Raw genomic sequence first — 26,332 nt, 5'->3', positions numbered from 1 at the left:
ACACATTGAACATAAAACATACATGAAACCATTGAAACACATGAGACATCAACAAATATTAACATGTAACAAATGACCCACATTTACAGTTACCCAAACATAATCTATCCTACCCCAACTACCCATAACAATAACATATAATTCAATACTTCTAAATCAAATCAGTTACTTCACTATTCTTTGGTAATTTATTCTTTAGCTTTAATAAACTTAAATATCTATACTATACTACCTTATTTTTCATTCCATATTTTTAATATTTAACCTACAAATATACCTTGTATTTCATATTGCTATATGTCCTTCATATTTTAATTTAAATAAATTTCTTTTCTTATCTAGGCCCTTTCAATATCCCATAATCATGATTTTATCCCTTTTATTGTGATGTAACTGCCCAATACTTATTGCTTTGGACTTCCCCAGTTAAGTAACTGAATCCATGTTTATTTTTCCCTTAATAAAGGTATACAATTTATTTTGTGATACAACTTTTTTGCAGATTAACTTTTTGCAATATAATTTTGTAAACCATTTCATATTATATATTCTTCAATAATTTTATCCTTTGAACTCTTTTCTAGATATATAATTAGCTTCCCCCAAGTTTTCAAAAACTTTTCTTGTGGGAGTTCTTTCAATCTCATACAGGTACATGTTTTTTCAACATTACTTGCACATCTGTAAATCAGGATGGTGCGTTTTACGCACAAGTGGAGTCTGGATTAGGTATAAATACTGTACATGTTGACAATACAGATTGTGCATAATGTGGAGATTCCCAAAGCTATTGAAAAAGATGTAACATGTAAGAAGTCAGGTGCCCTTGGCTATTCCTCGCTTGAAACCTTTTAATTTTATTTATTTTATTTTTGGATTTTTATCCCGCCCTTCCCCAAGGGGTTCAGGGCAGCATCATTTTAAAACAACACAGTAAAATCATAGAAATAAATCATATAAATATTTAAAAACAGTTTAAACAATCATTACTAAAAGACCTAACTACAGACGGCGACTTACAGAACTTTATATATCCCTCTCCCAGGAGGCTAGAAAAAGATGTTAACCTGGCTGGCTATCGGGGAAAGTCCGGCACAATAGCTCCATTTTACAGGCCCTGCAGAAACTATTCAAGTCCCGCAGGGCCCTGATCTCAGTCGGGAGCATATTCCACCAGGTAGGGGCCAGGGTCGAAAAGGCCCTGGCCCTTGTCAATGCCAGCCAGATAGTTTTTAAGCCAAGGATTACCAGAAGGTTCCCTCCCAAGGAATGGAGGGGCCTACTAGGGCAGTATGGGGAGAGATGGCCCCTAAGATATGTGGGTGCAAGACCGTTCACATCAGTGGTTCCCAAACTTATTTGGCCTACCGCCCCCTTTCCAGAAAAAATATTACTTAGCGCCCCCTGGAAATTAATTTTTTAAAAATTTTAATAGCAATTAAGCAGAAAGATATATGTATTAATGTTTCTACCTGTGGCCATCACCGCCCCCCTAGATCACTGCAGCACCCACCAGGGGGCAATGGTGGCCACTTTGGGAATCACTGATTTACAAGAACAGGAAGTCTCCAGTAAAGGACTCCAGATACTCCCCCAAGAGCTTCACTCTGGGGTGATCTCTGGCCCAAAAGATATCTGTCTGTCCTCAAACAAGGATTGGACTTGATGGCCCTTGGGGTCTCTTCCAACTCTATGGCTCATTCCGCACATGCAAAATAATGCACTTTCAAACTGCTTTCAGTGCTCTTTGAAGCTGTGCGGAGTAGCAAAATCCACTTGCAAACAGTTGTGAAAGTGGTTTGAAAACGCATTATTTTGTGTGTGCGGAAGGAGCCTATGGGCCTTTCCCCACTTACCTTAAGCCCCGCGCTACTCTCCTCAAGTAGCGCAGGGTCCCCCGGCACTCCCCACTACTGGGGCGGCGACAACACAGCCGCCCCGACGCTGCCGCTGTCGTGCCCCCTCAGCGCGCGGCATCCCTGGCGCTCTTGTAAACGGCGCCTTTTGATGATCCCGCGCAGAGCGCGGGGTTGTGGGGACGCCCGGGCACACGCCAGAAATGAGGTGCACTGAGGGCAGCATGCAGCATAGGGGGGGGGCGTGGTAAGTGGGGAAACGCCCTATGATTCTATAAGGCTAGAGCTTTTTGGTTCTGGTCCCAACTGGTAGAATGCTTTGTCAAATGAGACCTGGACCCATCACAGTTCTGCAGGGCCTGTAAGATGGAACTATTCTGCCAGGCCTGTGGTTCAGGGGAGCAACACTAGTCCAACAGATCTGGCTGCACTCTCTGTTCCCCTTTCACCTTCTTAATTTAAAAACTGCTCAAAGTGCCATTGGATGGATGGCATAGGAAATTATGTTGATTTTACTGCTGATATTGTTGTCAGCTGCAATGAATGAATGAATGAATGAATGAATGAATGAATGAATGAATGAATGAATGACACCTGCAGACTCAGCAGGGCAGTCCTAAGAAGGTCTACTCAGCATCCAACTACCAACCTATTCAGGAGATATCTCAGGAAAGCTGTTTTAGCTATTTCAAGCCAGGGCCTGTGTTCATTCTTCCCTGCAAAGAAACATATGCAGCTTAGCCGGGATGCGTTCTTCTCTCTGGGAAAAGGGTACAACCTTACATGCACACCCTTCCAGCCCGAAAATACGCCAGTGAATTTCAAGGAGCAAAAGAACCCCCACACACACATCAAAAAAACCCCCACCAACCTACCCTAGTCACTCTTTTCCAACCCTTTGACAAGCCCATCAGGGGAAATTATCATTACAAGCAATACCCTATGCACGGCTGATGTGGTGTACATAAAGGCCCGAAGCAAAAGCAGCGCAAAGATGGATGAGTTTGTTAAAAGGGAAAGCAGAATTGAGGTATTGCCAAGGCAGAAAATGAATTGCGCTTTCTCAGCCCCAGGAAACAGCCACAAATGCCGCTTTCCTTAACGACTTGGGTCATTAGTAGCTCGCAGATTGATAGAAAAATAATAGCGGTCTGATAGCACGTGGACTGATAATGCCGCTTAACCAAAGATCCAACGTCACTCCCCAAAACAGGAACAAAATCCCGGTCAGACCTTTTATCCAAGATAGAAAGCGCTGTCATGTTGCAGGAAATCCAATATGGTTTTCAAGACAAGAGACAAATAGAGGCAGCCGGCCATCACCCCACCTGGACTTCCTTGGTGGTTTCCCAAACAAGGACCAACGGATTGTACTCTGTTGTGAGTGTTTTATTTCTACGCTCTGTTCTGTGTTGTAATGGCTTTTGGTTAAATGCAATAAATTTTAATACCACTGCCACTACTATTACTAACTCTTCCAACTCTATGATTCTATGATTCTACTACTACTAAATACCACTACTACTACAAGTACTAACCATGTAATAGTATGTAATAGGGATATAATAGTAAGCATAAGCATAAGCATTTTATTGTCATTGTGCACGCACAACGAAATTTACAGCAGCATTCCTCGATGCACACCATTTCAGACTCATACCCCATCCTCACTTTCCCCTTCCTCCACCCATCCCTCCACAGCCCCAAACACATCAACACGAAGCTGCAGAGTTTAGCATCGCCACAGCTCTAGAGTAGAAGCTGTCTCTAAGCCTCTTTGTCCTAGTTTTGATAGACCTGTAACGTCTATAGTACTACTCTATTCTGCACTGGTCAGACCTCACCTGGAATATTGCGTCCAATTCTGGGCACTGCAATTCAAGAAGGATATTGACCAGCTGCAATATAGGTCCAGAGGAGGGTGGCCAAAATGATCAAAGGTCTGGGATTCATGCCCAGGTGAGCATGAGATGAGCATGTTTAGTGGAGAAGAGAAGGTTAAGGGGTGACATGTTTATTTATTTATTTATTTATTTATTATGTGATTTATAAACCGCCTCACCCCCAAAGGGCTCGAGGCGGCTCACAGGATAGCTGCACATACAACGACAATCAGCAAAACATTTCAACACAAGAGTGCAGCTCAATTCATCAACACTTAAAACTTAAAACTATAAAACCCAGTACAGTTTCAATTACATATTGGTTAAAATATCAAAATATCAAAATATCAGAATATCAAATATCAAAGCGCCCGATCCACAGGCCAACAAAGGGAGGGGTAGGTCGGCCCAAGATGGAAACCAGGGCCCGACTAGATGGTAAACGGCAGCTTCAGTGGGGGGTGATAAAACCGTGGCCAGCCCCCCCCAAAGGCCCGGTGGAATAGCTCAGTCTTACAGGCCCTGCGGAACTCACCAAGGTCCCGCAGGGCCCGGACAGCTGGAGGTAGAGCATTCCACCAGGCAGGGGCCAGGGCCGTAAAGGCCCTGGCCCGGGGCGAGGCCAGCCGCACCATCGCAGGGCCAGGGATCTCCAGTAGCTCTGTCGCCGCCGAACGCAGCGGCCTATTTGGGACATAGGGGCTGATGCGGTCCCGTAGGTATGAGGGCCCCATGCCGCGTAAGGCCTTAAAGGTCATCACCAATACCTTGAAGACGATCCGGAACTCCACTGGAAGCCAGTGCAGGCAGCGCAGCACAGGGGTGATGTGATCTGAATAACCACCACCTGTCAGAAGCCGGGCTGCCGCATTCTGGACCAGCTTCAACTTCCGGATCAGTCGCAAGGGAAGGCCCGCGTAGAGCGAGTTACAGTAATCCAGCCTCAAGGTGACCGTCGCATGGATCACAGTGGCCAAGTCGGACTGGGAGAGATAGGGAGCCAGCCGCCGCGCCTGGCGGAGGTGAAAGAACGCAACCCGGGTGACATGGGCCACCTGGCCCTCCATCGATAGTGAAGAGTCCAGGCGGACCCCCAGGCTGCAGGCCAAAGATACCGGGGCCAACTCAACCCCCTCCAAGACCGGCGGCTGGAATTCCCCTGGTCTCTCCCTCCGGCCCAGCCAAAGGACCTCCGTCTTCGTTGGATTAAGTTTTAACCTTGGATTAAGTTGGATTAAGTTGGATTAATTCGTTGGATTAAGTTTTAACATGTTTCAATATTTGAAGAGATATCATGTTGAAGAGGGAGCAAGCTTATTTTCTCCTGCTTCAGAGACTAGGACCAGGAGTAATGGGTTCAAGGTACAGAAGTAATGGGTTCAAGGTATATAAGACATTCCACTTAAACTTTAGGAAGAACTTCCTGATGGTAAGGACTGCTTCATAGTGGAATGCACTGCCTCAGAGAGTGGTGGAGTCTCCTTCTTTGCAGGTTGTTAAACAGATGCTGGATAGCCATCTGTCAAGGGTTTGACTGTGTATTCCTGCATCCTGGGATGCACAGCTCAAGTGGCAGAGCAGGGAATTAAACCCGGTTCTCTAGATTAGTGTGCGCCTGCTCTTAACCAACTACACCATGCCAGGCTCCACTCCCAAATCTCCCAAGAATTTCAGCAACTCTGAGATGGTAATCCAATCAACCTATATTTAAATTTAGTTTTTTTTCCACCCCAGTGCGCATCACTTTACACTTTCTGATACTAAACCTAATCTACCTAGTCGCCCAGTCTGGAGAGAGCCTCTCGGAGCTGTTTGCTTGTGATCCTCCTGAATAATTTGTCCATTTTCAGTGATTGCATATATATGCATGAAGCTGTTTTGCAGCAGAATGGGCCATTAATCCGTGAAGTTTGGTACAGTCTGGCCGTGAGTGGCAGCCGCTCTCTGGGGTCTCAGACACGGAAATGTCTTCCCCGGCCTTCCTTCCCGGGAGCCTTATAATGAGAGCTAAAGTCCAGGGGAAAGTCTGGGGATTAAAATGCAGGCCGAGCTCTCTGCTGCAAAGCCGTGCCCCCTCCCCAGTGCCTTAAAATATTTAAAGCAGTTAATATTAAACAGCCCACTGCTTTTAAGATTTTAAAAGCTGATATCCCAGAGGCATCAGCGAGCGGAATGAGATGTCAAAGCACTTCCAATTGTGTTTTCCTGAAAAGAGAGAGAGAGAGAAAAAAACCTAATTACATCCATGTTTCCCACAAATCGGTTTTCTAATCAAACGGCGCTTCGACAGCGTAGGAGGCATATAAAAATCTAAACAAGCTATTCACTGGCTGGAAAATCCCATTAGCCCCCGAAGAAAAGAAAAGGCAAACAAGCCAAGCTGAACTGAATGAATGTGAGTTTTCTCCCATTGTATTTTGACTTCCCTGGTTGGGGAATAATTAATGCTTAAGGCACCCTGCTTTCGTTCAGGTCTAGGAAACTCCCACAGGGTGGCTGAAGACGAGGGCCCATTATGCACGGAGCGCTTTCCCCAGGGCTCTTCGCTCTGCGGCAGGGTCTCCTTGTGTTTCTGTTTATACGCGAGGAAGCGCCCCACGGCCTGGGTGTGGCTCGCATGCACCCACGCCCCAATTGCTCCCAGTTGGACACAAGGTTGCAAGGTTTTTTTTAAAGCACTTATTTTTTTATATTACTATTTTTCATAGCCCTATTCAAAAGGCACATTATTGATATTTTGCTTTTTTTTTTTTTTTAAGCCAGCCATCAATCCCCCAGAATTGCCTGCAAGGAAGGGGCATACCACTCAGGGGGACATATGGGGTCCAATGTCCCAGGGCTACAGCCATTTAGTCAAGTGGTTGGTGGAAAATTGCCCCACACCCCTCCTCTTTCCCCCTTGTTTGGTCATGGTGGGGGAGGGTGGCCAACCATACCGCTGTGTGCGTGTGCGTGTGTGTGTGTAAAACTCAGATTTTGCACTGGGCTGCATTTTCCCTAGATAAGCCTCTGCTGCAAGGTGTGTGTGTGTGTATGTGAGAGAGGGGGGGGCGGATACTGGAAGGAATGGAAACCCTGAAGTTAGGGAAAACGTTGAGTTTTAGCCACTCTCAGGAACCACAGGGCTTCTGGAATCTGCCCCAAGCGCATCTGCCATCAAAACTCTGCCCCAAAGGAGATGAACCCTCACAGCTGGGCAAAGCATAAGAATATAATTGGCCTAGAGTTACTGGAAGGAGCCTGGCAACCACTGGTGGGGTCGGGGGTGGGGAAAGGGGGGTGACATGTGATGCCACTGACAACATCATGATGTTACTTCCCCTAATTCCCTTTCTAAGGGAAATCAGATGTCCCTTTGTTTATGTCATGCTATCATCATGGAGGAGAGTGGAGTGGTGGAGTGGTTAAGAGGGGTGGAGTCTTACCTGGTGAACTGGATTTGTTTCCCTTCTTCTTGGCATGAAGTCTGCTGGGTGACCTCGGGCAAGCCGCAGTTCTCGCTGAACTCTCTCAGCCCCACTTACCACACAGGGTGTCTGTTGCAAGGAGAGAAAGGGAAGGTGGCTGGATGCCACTCGGAGATTCCTCAAAGGGAGAGAAAAGTAGAGTATAAAAACCAACACTTCTTTTGAAATAACAGTAGTGTTGTTAAGAGGAATTAACTTTTCAAAAAACCCCAATCAATGGCTATATTTAAGAAAATAGAATATAAGAACATAAGAACAAGCCAGCTGGATCAGACCAGAGTCCATCTAGTCCAGCTCTCTGCTACTCGCAGTGGCCCAACAGGTGCCTTTGGGAGCTCACCTGCAGGATGTGAAAGCAATGGCCTTCTGCGGCTGTTGCTCCCGAGCACCTGGTCTGTTAAGGCATTTGCAATCTCAGATCAAAGAGGATCAAGATTGGTAGCCATAAATCGACTTCTCCTCCATAAATCTGTCCAAGCCCTTTTTAAAGCTATCCAGGTGAGTGGCCATCACCACCTCCTGTGGCAGCATATTCCAAACACCAATCACACGTTGCGTGAAGAAGTGTTTCCTTTTATTAGTCCTAATTCTTCCCCCCAGCATTTTCAATGAATGCCCCCTGGTTCTAGTACTGTGAGAAAGAGAGAAAAATGTCTCTCTGTCAACATTTTCTGCCCCATGCATAATTTTATAGACTTCAATCATATCCCCCCTCAGACGTCTCCTCTCCAAACTAAAGAGTCCCAAACGCTGCAGCCTCTCCTCATAAGGAAGGTGCTCCAATCCTTCAATCATCCTTGTTGCCCTTCTCTGCACTTTTTCTATCTCCTCAATATCCTTTTTGAGATGCAGCGACCAGAACTGGACACAGTACTCCAAGTGCGGTCGCACCACTGTTTTATATAAGGGCATGACAATCTTTGGGGGGAATTTTTTTGGGGGGGGAATTACGCTCCCCAAAACAATGCGGAAGGCAAGGTTTCGTGGGAGTCTTATACTACGGAGCACTCTAGAAGGGCAGGAAATGTTAGAAACAGACATGAAACTGCTAGTTGAATTACAGAGATCGGGCAAGCCCATAAATCGCAGAAATAACTGTTGGGGCTAGCCCTGAAGTCCTGGGACAAAAGCCAAGGTGATGTGGAAGAATGAAAAGCCAAGGAGATGCGGTGGAAAGAATCTCTGCCAACCTAACATTGTTAGAGGTTATCGTGATTTATTGCCATCTTTTATTGCTTCATTTCAGCATTCCTTCAGAAAAGTAAACCAGCGACGGCAATTAGCATAAAGATGCACGGAATTAAAATGACAACCTGTTAATTCGCGCGGTTTCAAACGACGAATCGTTTTTGATATTTAGCTCAATCTCTTGCCCCCCCCCCCCCCATGTGCTTATTCGTCGAATACCCAATTAGGCAGAGGTGCTCTTTGAGTGACTGAGCTGGTGCGTACCTAGAAAAGATGCTAACGCAGGCATTTCCACACCGCGGGAGCATCATGCCTAGGCAACGAAGGCATGATTCATATCTTACCTCTGCCTGAACTCATTCGGTCGCCTCCAGCAAGCTAAGTTCCCTCTGCTTCAGCAACCGCATCGCAAGGGGGTTGAGTGTGTGATAATATTACAAACCTGTCTTGCAGGATTACTATAAGGATGGCAGAGGTGATTACACAGAATGCTTTAAGCCAGAAGGAGGAGGAGGAGAAGGAGGAGGAGGAGAACAACAACTACAGCAACTACTACTACAACAACAAGGAGCAGGAGGAGTGTTGGAATGAGCCACTTCTGCATGCCTGGACACTGAGGGGTGCTGTGTATCTCACTCTAGCAGTGGCATAGGAGGTTAAGAGCTCGTGTATCTAATCTGGAGGAACCGGGTTTGATTCCCAGCTCTGCCGCCTGAGCTGTGGAGGCTTATCTGGGGAATTCAGATTAGCCTGTGCACTCCCACACATGCCAGCTGGGTGACCTTGGGCTAGTCACAGCTCTACAGAGCTCTCTGAGCCCCACCTACCTCACAGGGTGTTTGTTGTGAGGGGGGAAGGGCAAGGAGATTGTAAGCCCCTTTGAGTCTCCTGCAGGAGAGAAAGGGGGGATATAAATCCAAACCTCCTCCTCCTCCTCCTCCTCCTCCTCCTCCTCCTCCTCCTCCTCCTCCTCTTGTTCTTGTTCTTGTTCTTCTTCTTCTTCTTCTTCTTCTTCTTCTTCTTCTTCTTCTTCTTCTTCTTCTTCTTCTTCTTCTTCTTCTTCTTCTTGCCTCTCTCTCACTTCTGACCTGACATTTGACCTGAGCGCATGGACAATGGCTGTGTGCCTCAGTGGGACTTTCCCACTGAATCACTTTCTCACCTGCACACACGCGATGGTGCGTTAGAGCGCCCACTTGTCGTAGGGAAAGTAATTCTTAGATTGGGGTTTCTTCCTATCTACCTCTTAACCTGAATCAAAGCTGTGGACTGGAGATGCTTGAATAAATGTAAGTTTTCCTTTCACGTTTATCTCTTGTGAAGTTTCTATAAACTGCACTCACACACACCACTGGGCTGATCCATAATTCAACTAAATCTAACAAGGAGCAGGTGCAAGATGAGTTTGGATTTATACCCCACCTTTCTCTCCCGTAAGGAGACTCAGAGGTTTATCAAATTAAGGGGTAGACAGAGGAGAGAGATGCACATTTTTCTGAGCTTCAGATGAAACTCTTTGCAAGAGACCCCAACTCCTCTGCTAGCTAATTATCTGAAACAGAGTTGTTGTGGGTGTAAAATGAAGCCATGTTGTCTCATAAACTAGCCTAAGTTTTCATTAGAGAAAAGTCAATAAACGATCAACGAGACCTTGAAATAATGGCGGCCGGGGTGGGGAGGAAGCAACGCTTTGTGCACGATACTTAAAAACAGACTTGTCTGAACGTGTCAAATGGAGCTGCTTGCAAGGTTTGAGCTCATGTGTTTTCGGGGAAGACATGGACCAGTTCTCCAAGAATTCTCTCAGCCCCACTCACCTCAAAAGGTGTCTGTTGTAGGGAGCGGAAGCGGAGGAGCTTGTAAGCCACTCTGAATCTCCTTAAAGGGAGAGAAAAACTGGATATAAAAACCAACTCTTCATCTTCTTTCCCAAATGAAACAAACTGCTTCCCTGGTTGTTGTGGGTTTTCCAGGCTGTGTGGCCATGGTCTAGATCTACCAGACCATGGCCACACGGCCCGGAAAACCCACAACAACCAGTTGAATCTGCCCGTGAAAGCCTTCGACAATACAGTAAACTGTTTCCCCTTTATCAATCTTCAGGAAGGTAACTGGGTCAAACCACAGCCGGTATGATACAAAATGAGGTATTGTATGAAACAAAAGAATAGGAAAAGATGATGTCTACTTACCTGATACCCATGAAATAACTGGCAAGGAAAACTTGTTTCATTAAATCTTCATTAATTAACATTTTTAGCTATTTTTTAAAATCATAACAAACGTAGTAGATTCCATAGTATCTGAGCCAGAACCTACTCAAATTAGAAAGCAGGCTATGACAAATTTGATTAGTTAGACACAGGAGAAAGGTGCAGAGTACATGGGACATTTCCCCCAATATTTACTTGTTTAATTAATTTAATTTTCATCCTGCCCTTCCTGACCAGAATCAGGCTCAGAAATACAGAAATGTCTATTAAGTCAAGTATCGATACTTAAAAAGAAAACCATTAAAACCTCAACAATAAATGGCCCTCCAAAATATGAGCCCCCTCCATCATGTGGGTGAGTGGTTGGGTAGAGGAAACAACAAGGGGTACAGATCCTTGGAGGGGCCTGTGTGGGAGGTCAATTGAAGAACGATCGTTGTCCTCAACAATAAGCTTAGCAGAACGTCTCCATCTTGCAGGGCCTACAAGGCCTGGCTCTGTCCTGACAAAGAGTTCCACAAGGCCGAGACCAGGGTTGAAAAGACCCTGGGCCTGGTTGAAGACAGCCAGACGTATTTCAGACTAGGGATCACCAGCAAATTGATTCCAGTTGAGTGTTGCACTCTTTGGAAGATATATGGGCATGATTCACCGTGGTGGGATTCGGCAGATTTGCACCACTTCGGCAGAACCGGTTGTTAAAATGGTATTGATATGGACATATAGTTTATGATGTTTTAAGCCATTGTATTTAATCATACAAGTTATATTAGAGTAATTCACTGGGTACCAAGCACTTCAAAAACTTACTTTCGTTGGAAGAAACGAAACTCATAGAGCAGCCTGACACTGAGCTTTGATTTGGGAAAACAGGGCCCCACCAAGGAGATAAGGAATTAGCAGAAGCTCACAAACACAGATAAGAGTGAAGTACTATAGCAACCAAGATCTCTGAACGGGGCAAGATGACATAGAGAATACACGCCCAATTGTAGAAAGCAAGGTGGGCTTTAGAGAGGAGTGGAAATTCAAATGGCAATGTGTACATATTCCAAATCTAGCCAATGGTCAAAAGACAAGGAGGGATGTTTGTAAGAGGGTATAAATTATGTTACGCAAGCAACAGCCCCTTGAACCTCCTCCCTGTTGCTAACAGAGGAGAGTTCCCTCTTCTGCGCAAAATTAAATAAAAACAATAAATCTCTAAACGCTAAAAAAGCTTTTAAAATAGCTATTTTTGTAACCGGTCAAAGTTTTAGACAGGTCCTTGCCCTGTGCCTATCAGTGCTTGTAAACAACCAGTTATTAAATTATTTGAATCCCACCACCGGAACCTGTTGTTAAATTATTACAGTCCCACCACTGGGCATGAAGTGTCGTTGTTAGGCTATAAAGCTTTTGTGAGGCTGTCAGGCATCTGCTTGTCCGTGTGATATATTGATTGATGCCCCATCATGAACACTCTAGGCTTTGTCCTTTCTTCTCCTCTTTCGTCGATGAAGAAGAGAGACGTCATCTGGAAGTCTCCATCTGCTGCTTTGATTGCTGATCTGTTTGTAAATGGTTCTCCGTAAATACAGCTGTACGCAGTTATGTCTGCAGGGCATAATTATCGTTTTCCTTGTCGTTCTTATCTGTTAAGCCAAGCTCAAGATGTGCCCTGTTGGATGAGGCCAAAAAATCCATCTCTCTCACCCCCCTGTCTTCAGCTGTAACCAATCAAATGCTTCTGTGGATCACACAACAAAACATGAAGGCAGCTAATGGTCTAAATGGCCTGTGATATTGGATATAGTTTATATTTTCTGAACTCTGAGGACTGATGGTTTGGTTCACTGTACAGCAGCTTCATGTGTTCACATATTTATTTACTTACTTACTTACTTACTTACTTACTTACTTACTTACTTACTTATTTATTAATTTATTTATTAATTAAACTTTTATACCGGCCCATCCCCAAGGGGCTCTGGGCGGTGTACAACATAAATCTCAATACAAATAAATATAGTTAAAACCTTTAAAAACAGCAGTAGGAGAATAAGAGGCGTCCAAGCAACCCTAATTTTAAATCCTCTCCCAAGAGGGAGGGAGCGGCAAGTCCCATTAGATAAAAGGATCCAGGTGTTAAGAGCTAAAGGGGGGGGCACCTTCAGCGGCTGGTCCCTCCAAAGGCCCGGCGAAACAGTTCCGTTTTACAGGCCCTGCGGAACTCCCCAAGGTCCCTCAGGGCCCGGACAGCTGGTGGAAGAGTGTTCCACCAGGCCGGGGCCAGAGCCGTAAAGGCCCTGGCCCACGTGGAGGCCAGCCGCATCATTGAGGGGCCAGGGACCACCAATAGATTGGCCAACCAGTTGCTTCTAGGATGCCACCACTGCTCCCATCTGTAGGCCTGGTGAAACATCTCTGTTTTGCACGCCAAGCACACGTTCTACTTCTGTGCTCCCTCCCCTAAGCAATACCAAGAGAACTGAATTCTGTGCCACTGATAGTCTGAATGTAGGAACCATCTTTTTTTAAAAAATAAATAAATCAGGAACTATTTTAGTGGGGTGCTGTGTGGTTTCCGGGCTGTATGGCCGTGTTCTAGCAGCATTCTCTCCTGACGTTTCGCCTGCATCTGTGGCTGGCATCTTCAGAGGATCAGATCCTCTGAAGATGCCACTCCCGCCAGATACAAGCAGCTCAGAAATAAATTCTTAATCCTTAACTCGAGGAAACTCCTGGCCTGATATTCGGCCATTGAAAGCGCCCGACAATACAGGAACTATTTTAGTTTTTAAAGCTTCTCTTTTATGAATGATCTCCCACCCTTATGACCGGCTCCAGGCTTAGATGGAAGTTCCGGTCGGCAATCATGACCGGAAGCCATGAAGAATCTTCAAGCTAATACAGTGCCTGTCTTCTTATCAGTTGGGGGATATAAATCTCTCTCTCTCCAATTTGTTCTCTGCTGCAAAGGATCTACGAGAGGAGGGTGAAGTGAAATTTCAATTTTTGCGGTACCAAATGTGGAATAAAGGACTCCCTTGAGGTGAGTAACTCATGGTTAAGCATCCATGAAAGAGCTGCAAGTTACTATTATAGCTTATTAAGGAACAGCTGTAGTGACCTCCAAGGGTTAATTAACAATGTTGAGACCTTTATGCAGTTGCCTCTTAGAAATATTTCATGGGCAAAATATTGTTCTGGGTGTGATAGGTCCAGAATGGATATTGGTAGAAGGACGATCCCTCTTTGAAAGTCCACCCACATGTATTGGTAAAATGATGTTGGCCCCCACTTATTTATTTATAAAGTTAGACCCACACACACAGCAGCAGCTCACAAGATGACCTCCAACTTATATTGAAAAGTTGTGCAATTCTTAAGAGCAGGGGTCTTCAAACTATGGCCCTCCAGATGTTCATGGACTACAATTCCCATCAGCCCCTGCCAGCATGGCCAAGTGATAGGACTCATGGGAATTGTAGTCTATGCCAGCCTATCTGGAGAACCCTGAGACCACCCTATAGAAAGAACAAACATCATGAAAGCAAGCAAGTCATCTCCCAGGGATCCAGAAGATAATGAACAGTCACATAACGTCAGTCAATCCACAAACACATGAAATGGACCAAAGTCACTTTGCAGGGGAAGAGAAAGGTGAACTCCAGCAGAATTTTGCACAAAAAAAAAGTGTTTGGGGAAAATGTGTGGTTTCACCTTGGTTGAGTCAGTGTGGTTAAGAGTGGTGGACTGTAATCCGGAGAACCAGGTTTGTTTCCCCACTCCTCCACATGAAGCCTGCTGGATGACCATGGGTCAGTCTCTCAGAACACTCTCAGCCCCACCTACCTGATAGGGTTCTGTTGGGGGGAGGGGAAGAGAAGAAACGTATAAGCTGCTTTGAGACTCCTTACAGTTGAGAAAAGCAGGGTGTAAATCCAAACTCTTATTCTTCTGATGGGGTATCCAAGGCAAGAGACAAACAGTGGTTGTTTGCCATTGCCTGTTTCTGCCTGGACTTCCTTGGTGATCTCCCATCCAAGGACTAAGACCAACCCTGCTTAGCTTCCAAGATCTGAGATTAGACTCACAACCACCCTGTGAGGTTGGTTAGGGTCAGTGGTGGGATCCAAAAAATTTAGTAACAGGTTCCCATGGTGGTGGGATTCAAACTGTGGCGTAGCGCCAATGGGGCTGGGTGGGGCCATGGCGAGGTTATGGTGAGGCCATTCCTGGGCAGGAGCTGTGGCAAAGGATGCAGCCATGCATGGCAGGTCGCCTTGGGCAGGAAGCGCAGATGCCGCGGAAGACGCGGGCATGCCATGCCGCGACCCGGGGAACCTCCTGCTAGACTGCTTTGGGATTCTGCATGCTACTGCTGAGAGTAACTTAAAAGGCAAAATCCTGCAGTGGCAAAATGTAATTAGTAACCCCCTCTCGGCACACACAAATAATTAGTAACCTACTCGGGAACCTGTGAGAACCTGCTGGATCCCACCTCTGGTTAGGGTGAGAGTGAGCAACCATCCCAAGGTCATCTAGTGAGGTCCTGTGGTAGAGTGGGGATTCGAATCTGGATCTCCCAGATCCTAATCCAACACTATAACCGCTCTCTCTCTCTCTCTCTCTCTCTCTCTCTCTCTCTCTCTCTCTCTCTCTCTAACAGCCAAGTTATGGCAGTACTTCAGAAGCTACTGTAAAGTTAACAGATGGCCTCCTGGTTTCCCTCCCTCCTTTCCTGTGGTGTGAAAATTAAAATGATGTTTCCTGAGTCACTGCCAGGGCTTTGAAGCCAACAGAGGCACCGCCATTCTCACAGATCTGTATGCAAGCTCTGATCAGCAGACCACAATGTTAGATGGAGTCCTCACCACATCCCAGGAACTCAAAGAGGTGCATTCATCTGGCTTTCCTTGCCCCAATGCCCCCATATGCCTTTCGGTTCCTAAATGCTACATTGAACGGTTCGCTCGCAACTGACGAGAGCCGACCGAGCGAATTTTGCGTCCGAACAGCCCGGCTCTGAGGAAATTTGTCACGGTGTGTTTCTTTATCGAACGACGAGCCATATGTTTGCACGTTGCAAAGCGCTAATTAAATGAAACATGCCTCATTTTTTTTTTAAAAAAAAGACCCACTGTATGCCAGGACCGAAAGGCAAATATCATGCTGGCAAAGAGTCGTAATGGGCTGCGCTGTCTGCATTTCAAGTGTCCACCGCTCACGCTGAAATCTTCTGCCTTTGCAACAAGCGTTAGCTTAACCTTTGCCACCTGAAAGCGGCAAGGCAAGCTGGCCCGTCTGCACCTCGGCGTGACTGATGTAATGCTCAGTGGTCGCCGAAGCCGCCGAGGTTTATCCACCAAATGACTGGTTGCCAGATTACGCTAATCGAAAATTGCAAGGATCAAGATTGAAACGTCCTTGAAAAGCTGAGAAAAGGGAATAACGGGGTGGGGTTGGGGGAGTCAAAATAAATGTGATTGGTTTCCCTACCTGTTCTAAACTCCCGCCGGCTATATGCCATTAGCGAGCGTTAGCCTATCTTTAAAAGGGCATTCGATCGAAATCTGGGAACCCGATCCAAAGAATAAAAGTGTCTGCTGAATGAATGAGGCTGCGGAAGTTTTAGGATGCAGCTGTGTGTAGAAATGTAGCCATTTCCCTCGTTCCTTGTTCCTTGCTTTGGTGCATTTTAAATGTAACAGCTGTCAGGATGAAAATACAGAAATCTCTGGAGGTAACTTGTGTTTGCAGGTGACTTGCAGGTGAAAATCAGTTGCATCCCCCTCTCCGCGAACAGGTGTTGCGCATAACAGCCTAATTTCTTCTTTATCTATCTCAGGAAACTAAGGAAGATGGTTAAGAGTGATTTGAGACTCGAGTAAAAAATGCACAGTAAGCAGAAGGCAAAGGACAGATTTTGCCGAATGCTGCCAAAGACTCTACGGCAGGAGTCTCAAAGGGTTTTGAGTCTGCCGACACCTTTGGAATTTTGAAAAGGGGTGGTGAGTGCCCCCCCCCTCCATGGCTCTGTAGACTCAAAACCAAAATGGAATGAGGAGAACCAGTGGGATGCTGTTATACCAGGCTACAGGCTCTATAGGAGCGGGATAGGACAGAAGCATACTGTTAGAGGGGGTGGGAGTTGCCCTTTACATCAAGAGAGAGAGCATAGTTAATCACATAAAATGGAACAATGCAAGGGGAGCTGGTTTCCCCTACAGAATCATCACTGTGGGATATCAATACCAGGTGTGAAGGGACAGTTTAATATTAGGAATATCTATTATCGGCCCCTGACCAAAAGCTGCACAGAGAGGATTCTCTGAGATGAAAGAGAAATTAGGAGAGGCCAACAAAACAAAAAAATGTGAGTGTTGTTGGGTGATTTTAGCTATCCCCATATAAACTGGAAAAATCTCGTGTTCAGGTCATTAGTGCGAGAGAGAGCATTCCCTGGATATGCTACGTAAATGACTGTGGCTTAGGAAGCAAGATGGTTGTGGGAGACCAATCAGGGGAGAGGTGATCCTAGATTCTAATTCCTATGTGGGACCCAGGACCTGGTGCAGGAAGTCCAGTGTTGTTAGCGAGCTGATAGAGAACAGCGACCACAATGCTGTCAGATTCAGTATCTCAGCATGCGAACAAGTGGCAACTACTTCAATGTAGTTACATTAAGCCTTCAGAAAAGGGAAATTTCTCAAAAGATGAGGGGGGGGATAGTGCGCAGGGGAAGCTGAAAGTGGGAAAATCAAAAGAGTCAAAACTGTCCAAAATGCTTGAGAGGTTATTTAAAAAACACAGTAATAAAAAGCTCCAGCTGGAATGTGCGTTCCACAGGTTAGAAAAAAAGGCAGCACCCAGTCCAAAAGAAAGCCACCCATGGTTAACAAGAGAGGTTGAGGGAAATTATCAGAAAAAAAGAAAATGTCTTTTAGAAAATGGAAGTCCAGTTTGGCTGATAGAAGAATATGAGAGGGAACACAAATGGTGGCAAAAGAGAAGCAAGTTGCTGTAAAAGGGGAGGCAAAAAAAGGATTATGAGGAGCGCGTAATACTTGAACATCAAGACCAGCAACAAACAAAGTTCTTCAAGTTTACCATCAAAAGCTAGTGGGAAGCCAGCAAAGGAAGCGGTAGGTCCGTTAGATGACAAAAGGGAACAAAGGGTGTGTGCTAAAAGATGGCAGGGGAAGTGCAGAGAAGCTGAATGAAGATTCTTTGTGCATCTGTCTTCACCCAAAGAGGGAGGTGGAGGAACATTCCTGCACCTGAACCAAGCTTCTTAGGAGGCGAATCCGAGGGAACTAGCGAAGATAGTGGGTAGACAAGGAAGAGAAGTTCTGGCAGCCATTGATAAACTAAATGTTACCAAATCCCCTGGGCCCAGATTGCACATGCACCCAAAGAGTTCTTAAAAGGCTCAAAGCATGAAATTGCTGATCTTCTCACTTTAATATGCAACTTATCCCTGAAATCAGGCTCCATCCCTGAAGACTGGAGAGGATGGCCATTATGTCACACCAATCTTTAAGAAAGGATCTAGGGGGGACCCGGGAAATTACAGGCCAGTCAGTTTGACATCTGTTCCTGGTAGAATTAAAGTAGAATCTATCATTAAAGATAAAATTATTAAACATGGTGGAAAAGCAAGACCTGCTGAGGAAGAGTCAGCATGAAAGCTTTGCCAGAGGCAAATCCTGTCTTACAAACTTACTAGGAGTTCTTTGAGAATGTAAACAGACATGTGGATAAGGGGGAACCAGTGGGCATTGTCTACTTGGATTTCCAAAAGGCTTTTGACAAAAGTTCCTCACCAGAGACTGTTGGAGAAAAAAAACTCAGCTTAATGAGAAGGAATAAGAGGGGAAGTCCTCCTATGGATTAAAACTGTGGTTGAGAAACAGGGAAACAAAGAGTGGGTGTAAAATGGGAAGTTCTCTCACAATGGAGAGATGTCAGGAGTGCTTGGTGTCCCCCCTAAGGATCTGTTTTGGGACCAGTGCTCTTTAACCTATTCATAAATGACCTGGAAGTAAGGGGGTGGAGTAGCTTATGAGTGGCCCAAGTTTGCAGACATGATACAGAATTATGTAGAGATTGGTGAGAACCACAAAGGATTGTGAAAAGCGATTCCAAGAAGGACCTTGATAAATTAGGTTGAGTGGGCCCAGAAATGGCAGAATGCAATTCAATGTAGCAGCAAAGTGTAAAGTGATGCACATAGGGGCAAAATCCAAACTTCAACATACTGCGCTACAGGGGTCCAGTGCTATCAGTCACAGACCATTGGGAAAGGGATTTAAGCCTCTTAGTTGATAGTTCCATGGGAATGTCAACTCAATGCATGGCAGCTGTAAAAAAAAAGGCAAACTCTATGCTGGGAATCATTACTGAAAGAAAAAAAAATTGATAATAAAACTGCAAAAGATTGTCATGCCGCTTTTATATAAAGTATGCGACATCGCACTTGGAGAGTTTTACTGTGTCCAGTCTCTTGGTCACCAGTGGCAGCATCTCAAAAAAAAAAAGGATATTAGAGGAGATAGAAAAAAAGTGCAGAGGAAGGGCAACAAAGGATGATTGAGGGACTAGAGCACCTTCCCCTATGAGGAGAGGCTGCAGCGTTTGGGACTCTTTAGTTTGGAGAGGAGGCATCTGAGGGGGGATATGATTGAAGTCTACAAAATTATGCATGGGGCAGAAAATGTTGACAGAGAGAAATTTTTCTCTCTTTCTCACAATACTAGAACCAGGGGGCATTCATTGAAAAATGCTGGGGGGGAAGAATTAGGACTTAATAAAAGGAAACACTTCTTCAGCATAGCGTGTGATTGGTGTTTGGAATATGCTGCCACAGGAGAGTGGTGATGGCCACTAGCCTGGATAGCTTTAAAAGGGGGGCTTGGACAGATTTCATGGAGGAGAAGTTGATCCTATGGCTACCTGCCAATCTTGAGTCCCTCCTTGATCTCCAGATTGCCAAATGCCTTAACCAGACCAAGGTGCTCCAGGAGCAGCAGCAGCAGCAAGAAGGCCATTGCTTTCTACATCCTGCATGTGAGCTCCCAAAAGGCACCTTGGTGGGCCACTGCGAGTGCAAAGCAGAGAGCTGGACTAGATGGACTTTGGTCTGATCCAGCTGGCTTGTTCTTATGTTCTTATGTTCTTAAAATGCTTTCAGCCCCTTCCGCACAAGCAGAATAATGCACTTTCAATCCACGTTCACAATCATTTGTAAGTGGATTTTGCTATTCTGCACAGTAAAATCCAGCTGCAAAGTGCATGGAAAGTGGATTGAAAGTGCATTATTCTGCTTCTGCGGAAGGGGCCGAATGGCTGCTTCAAAAGGGCTGTTTTGCTAAAGAATCACCTGAAGGGAGATGCAGAGAAATGAAGGAAGACTCAAAGGAAGGCAGGAAGGAATATAACAAGATGAAATGCCCAATGGGGGTTGGAATCACAAGCCCAGGTATTTACTAGTCTTCCTGATCCTCCTCTGGCTGGAGAAAATTTCATCAGAATGAGATGAACCATCACCAGCCCCTTCTAACAGAGGCCATGTCCACTTTCTGGAAAGTTCGACAGGTGCCAGGAGAAGTATCCACAGGCATGCAGGTACCCCTGAGCACCACATTATGGAACTCTTTTCGAAAACCCAGATGGTGAGCATTACTTTGCAGTCCCTGAGCAACTGGAATGTTTATTAATGTTCTGAGGATGTTTGACTCCAGTGGTGTCGTGTGCCATGTGGGGCGGGGAGGGGGTGCGTGATACTCTGGGCGACAGTGCAGCGCCATGGCATGGTAAAGCGGTATTGACATTCAGAGGCGTGGGGGGGGAGATGGTGGCCAGTGCTGCGGCAGGGGTGCAGGGTGTGCGCATGGCCTGGGTGCAGTTCCCCCTTGCTCCACCTGTGGTTGACTCAATTCAATCAGATTTTGCAATCGATTCACAGCCCCGCCAGCCTCTCTAAGGCTGATAATCAAATTCTGATCCACATAAATTCTAATTATCAGTGAGATCAAATTGTTCTCTACCTACCTACCTACCTGCCACCTGCCACCTGCCTGCCTGCCTGCCCTGCCACCTGCCTGCCTGCCACCTGCCTATCAGTGTCCATCCATCCATCCCGTCCATCCGTCGTCATCCATCCGTCCATCCATCCGTCCATCCGTCATCGCTCATCCGTCCATCCATCCATCCGTCCGTCCATCCCATCCGTCCGTCCGTCCGTGTCCATCCGTCGTCAGTGTCCCATTCCGTCCGTCCAAATCCGTCCGTCCGTCCGTCCATCGTCAAATCCGTCTGTCTGTCCCAGCCTGCCACTGCCTACCTACCTACCTGCCTGCCTGCCTGCTTAGCCTAGCATAGCATAGCACTTGCCTGTCAGAATGGGAATCCGGATCCAGATCCGGATCGGGTCAAGATCCAGATCCAGGTCGGATCCGTCAGATCCGGATCTGGATCTATCTTACCTCCTGACAAATATGGTCCTAGGAGTGGCCGCTGTGTTGTTGCAAACATGAACTTTGCAAGGGAACCTTAAACACGTGAAAATATGAATCTGCAGCCCTTTCCGCACAAACACCCTCACCGTTTTCAGCAGGTTTTCCACAGAAGGACAAGCGGTTTTCAGTTAAGCACAGCTATGCTGCTCCACCATGACCGGTTTTTCAGATGAATCAGCAGATCCACCCTCTTTTCTGGGGGACATCCGCATTTAAGTCCTTGCTGATGGCATGACGGATTGCCCTGAAATTAGTTTCATGTCATGTCCTCACCAGGACTCCGACTGTCTCACAATTTAATTAACTTAATAGAGCTGGTGGCATAGAAAAATGATGTCCCAAAATGGTTTCGGAGGAGCAATTTCCTTGCAAGAGCTGTATACCACATTTGAAGCTTTCCCATGGTATTTATGGTGTAGAAGTGGAGGGGGAAATGTTTCTTTACAGCACTGTAGGGTTTTCAGCACCGCCTTTGCAGGCAGGATCGGCCTTAGGAGCTTTGGAGCCCAGTTGGGAACATTTTTGGTCAGGCCCCAGATTCACAGCCAAAGTCTGCAGAAACAAAGTCCATTATAGTCTTTATGTCTCTATGGTAAAATGGAAAGCCATCAAAATGCATGCTTAAAAGTGCATGTGAGTTAATGGACCAAACAAATCTAAGCTACATTTTAATTTTAAAAATTGCATACATGTAAGCCCATAGACAAGTGAACAAAAGGTTCAGATCATGTTTGAAAAATACGCTATACGATAAAAATGCGATAGGTACATGGCAAGGCCCTGTCCACAGAGCAAAAGCTCTGACCGGTTACAAAAATAACCATCCAAAAGCTTCTTCAGTGTTCAGAGATTTATTGTTTTCTTTCAATTCTGCGCAGAAGAGGGAACTCTCCTCTGTTAGCAACAGGGAGGAGGTTCCAGGGGCTGTTGCAGTGGTGGGATCCAAAAATTTTAGTAACAGGTTCCCATGGTGGTGGGATTCAAACTGTGGCATAGCGCCAATGGGGCTGGGCAGGGTGTGGCGGGGGCATGGCCAGGCATTCCAGGGGCGGGGCATTCCAGGGGCAGGGCTGTGGCAAGGACGCAGCCGCTGCGCCAGTCCTTGGGCGGGAAATGAGTGCACGGAGGCGCAGGCTGCTACGCATGCCGGTGCACCCCCTGCTAGACTGCTTCAAGTTCTGTGCGCTACTGCTGAGAGGAGGGGCACAACTAAGGCAAAAATCACGTGGCAAAATCACCCATTAGTAACCCCCTCTCAGAACACACAAATAATTAGTAACCCACTCTCGGGAACCTGTGAGAAGCGAGAACCTGCTGGATCCCACCTCTGGGCTGTTGCTTGCGTAACATAATTTATACCCTTTCACAAACATCCCTCCTTGTCTTCTGACCATTGGTTTGAGTCCAGAAGACGTACAGACCTGGTCATCTCATCCCACCTTTTCCCACACCTTGCCCATTCCCATATTTGGTGAAACTTCAGTCAAAAACACCTTGCGTAAAAGGTTTCTATAACAACTACTGGTTTCTATTTTACCTTTATCTGTATTTGTGAGCTTCTGCTAATTCCTTATCTCCTTGGTGGGCCCCTGTTTTCCCAAATCAAAGCTCAGCGTCAGGCTGCTCTATGAGTTTCGTTTTTTCCAACGAAAGTAAGTTTTTGAAGTGCTTGGTGCCCCGTGAATTACACTCACATAACTTATAGGATTAAATACAATGGCTTAAAACATTATAAGCTTAGCATATTCATATCAGTACCTGAGGGGGAAAAGGCGGGAAAAATCTGACAAGCCAGGTCAGAGAGCGGTTCGCTCGCCTCAGTGAGTTAAGAAGGTGAGGGGCCCATCTCATGTCGGATGCAGTGTGCTGTTGTGTGTTCTAGATTACTGTGGGGCCCCTTAGGAGCAGGGCCCAATTGGAAGCAATTTTTCCAATTGGCTTAATGCCAACCCTGTTTGCCAGTGCCCGGAGATTTTTTTCGGTGGATAGCTGAGGACGGTGAATTTTGAGGTGTCACTTCTGGGTGATGCTCTAGGAATTCCTCCTCATCTCTATGGTGAAGACCATAAAGACCTGGAGAAAATCTTGAAGCAGCACTATGGAGGCCATTTTCCAGTTATTTTTTTCTCCCACCCCTCATTTTCTTAAAGGTGGTAGATTCAGGCCAAAGAGAGGGGTTTGCCAAACATGAGTGAGAAAATAGCAAGGCTATACCGTCACTGACTCAAATGAGTCCATGCTGGGGTTGCCATCTCTGGGTTGGGAAATACCTGCAGATATTGAGGGCAGGACTTGGGGAAGGGAGGGGCCTCAGCAGGTTATAATGCCATAGAGTCCATCCTCCAAAGCAGCCATTTTCTCTAGGGGAATTGACCTTGATCATCTGGAGGTTAATCATAGTAGAAAGGGATCTGCAGGGAGCAGCAGTGGCGTAGGAGGTTAAGAGCTCATGTATCTAATCTGGAGGAACCGGGTTTGATTCCCAGCTCTGCAGCCTGAGCTGTGGAGGCTTCTCTGGGGAATTCAGATTAGCCTGTGCACTCCCACACACGCCAGCTGGGTGACCTTGGGCTAGTCACAGCTTCTCGGAGCTCTCTCAGCCCCACCTACCTCACAGGGTGTTTGTTGTGAGGGGGGAAGGGCAAGGAGATTGTCAGCCCCTTTGAGTCTCCTGCAGGAGAGAAAGAAGGGATACAAATCCAAACTCCTCCTCCTCCTCCTCCTCCTCCTCCTCCTCCTCCTCCTCCTCTTCTTCTTCTTCTTCTTCTTCTTCTTCTTCTTCTTCTTCTTCTACTTGGAAGGTGGCAACCCTAATTCATAAAATGCTCTGATTTGGCATGACTGTCTTGCCAACCATGTTTTAGCCACCTGCCAATCCACTTTTAAGTCTTGCAATTCAGGTATATGTTAAGAATCTGAGACTTTGTCTTACAATTGAACTTCAATTGGGAAAGATTAAAGGTGGTTGTTATATGATGTTGCCAGCTGTCTTCAGAGCCAGGATTGTGTGGTGGCTAAAGTGTCGGGCTCGGATCTGGGAGACTCAGGTTCAAACCCATGGACATTTGCTGGGTGACCTTGGACCAGTCACACACTCTCAGCTTTGACCCTGTCACGCAACGTGTGATTGGTGTTTGGAATATGCTGCCACAGGAGGTGGTGATGGCCACTAACCTGGATAGCTTTAAAAGGGGCTTGGACAGATTGATGGAGGAGAAGTCGATCTCTGGCTACCAATCTTGATCCTTCTTGATCTGAGGTTGCAAATGCCTTAACAGTCCAGGTGCTCGGGAGCAACAGCCGCAGAAGGCCATTGCTTTCACCTCCTGCATGTGAGCTCCCAAAGGCACCTGGTGGGCCACTGCGAGTAGCAGAGTGCTGGACTAGATGGACTCTGGTCTGATGCAGCTGGCTTGTTCTTATGTTCTTATGTTCTTATGTATTTGAATGGGAGACCTCCAAGGATCCCCAGGGGCAAGACGTGGAGGCAGGCAATGGCAAACCACCTCTGACTCTCTCTTGCCTTGAAAACCCGACAACATCACCATCAGTCAGCTGTGACTTGATAGCAATATGTATATACTAGAAGCAAAAGCCCATTGCGAGGGGTGGGGAGGATGCAATGGTCCTAGGCAGCATCCCCCCACACACACACAAAATGGTCTAAACTTGACTTTTGGGGTGGGGAGGCAGGAGGAAGGCGCCAGCCGGCGGAGCAACAGCTCCACTGCCCAACTCGGCTTTTGGGGAGACAGGAGGGCTATTTGGGGCGTCTTTGTGGGCAAAAGGAATCTAATGTCAGGGCGATGAATTAAGATAAGATCATAAGGCATGCTCGTTCACCTCTTTGTTTCCGGCCTGATGTGATTTGTCCTGGTTTCAAGTTTTGCTTTAGGAACCGTGCAGATTTTTCTTTCTTGCTGTTTTGTACTTTGTTTTATTTCTTGTGTGTATGCCTGATAAAGATCAGTTGAAGTTGAATTCCCACTCCCTCAGTGGCTGAGGGTTCGTTGTTGCGACATTCGATGGCTTAGCGGTTTTTGGTTGTCTCTCCCCTCTCTTCTAAATCTTCAGCATGGGAGATAGGCTGGAAATTCAGATATGATGCCTGCAACCAGACAAAGAAAGATCAGTCTTACTTTTCTCGCTGCTTGCTCCCATTCATCCCCCCTCCCGGCCCAACTTTCCCTTCTCTTACAGTTGCTGTGAAGTGGGTGAATCCTTCCCTCTATACCTTGCTTGCTATAAATGATTCATTGCACACTTATTAGGGCTGCTGGAATCCAGGTAAATGTCAAGTCGTCCCCGTTAATCCCACATCCCAGGCAGCTCAGAATGAAACGTCACTGAGGAAACAGCATGTTTGATCTCCAGGAAAATCTAGGGTGTTTTATTGTGACAGGTTAGTGACAATGCCTTGCCTACAAACACACGGCAGCTCGTTTTCCAACGAGAAGGAAGTCCCAGGGGTCTGATTTGTGAGTTAAAATTGCTTTTGGCACCCGAGGGGCTGCAAATAAACATTTTTAACTGATTCGTAAAAAATTCAAAAAATGTAAAAATGTCGCTTTCACCCAGACATGCGCAAACTACACACTGTTTCTGGCTTCCACAGACTGCTTCTGGGGTACCTGACAATAGCCCATTAGTAGGGTTGAAGAAGAAGAAGAAGAAGAAGAAGAAGAAGAAGAAGAAGAAGAAGAAGAAGAAGAAGAAGAAGAAGAAGAAGAAGAAGAAGAAGAAGAAGAAGAAGAAGAATGGCCGCAGAAGGCCATTGCTTTCACATCCTGCATGTGAGCTCCCAATGGCACCTGATGGGCCACTGCGAGTAGCAGAGAGCTGAACTAGATGGACTCTGGTCTGATCCAGCTGGCTTGTTCTTATGTTCTTATGTTCTGAAGAAGAAGAAGAAGAAGAAGAAGAAGAAGAAGAAGAAGAAGAAGAAGGAGAAGGAGAAGGAGAAGAAGGAGAAGGAGAAGGAGGAGAAGGAGAAGGAGAAGAAGAAGAAGAAGAAGAAGAAGAAGAAGAAGAAGAAGAAGAAGAAGAAGAAGAAGAAGAAGAAGAAGAAGAAGAAGAAGAAGAAGAAGAAGAAGAAGAATGGCCGCCCAGAAGGCCATTTAGCTCCCACATCCATGCATGAGCTCCCAATGGCACCTGATGGGCCACTGCAAGTAGCAGAGAGCTGAACTAGATGGACTCTGGTCTGATCCAGCTGGCTTG

This window comes from Sphaerodactylus townsendi, linkage group LG10, assembly GCF_021028975.2.
Source record: "Sphaerodactylus townsendi isolate TG3544 linkage group LG10, MPM_Stown_v2.3, whole genome shotgun sequence".
Classification (NCBI taxonomy): Eukaryota; Metazoa; Chordata; class Lepidosauria; order Squamata; family Sphaerodactylidae; genus Sphaerodactylus; species Sphaerodactylus townsendi.
The sequence above is the reverse complement of the archived record's forward strand: the minus strand, read 5'-3'. Positions refer to the sequence as shown.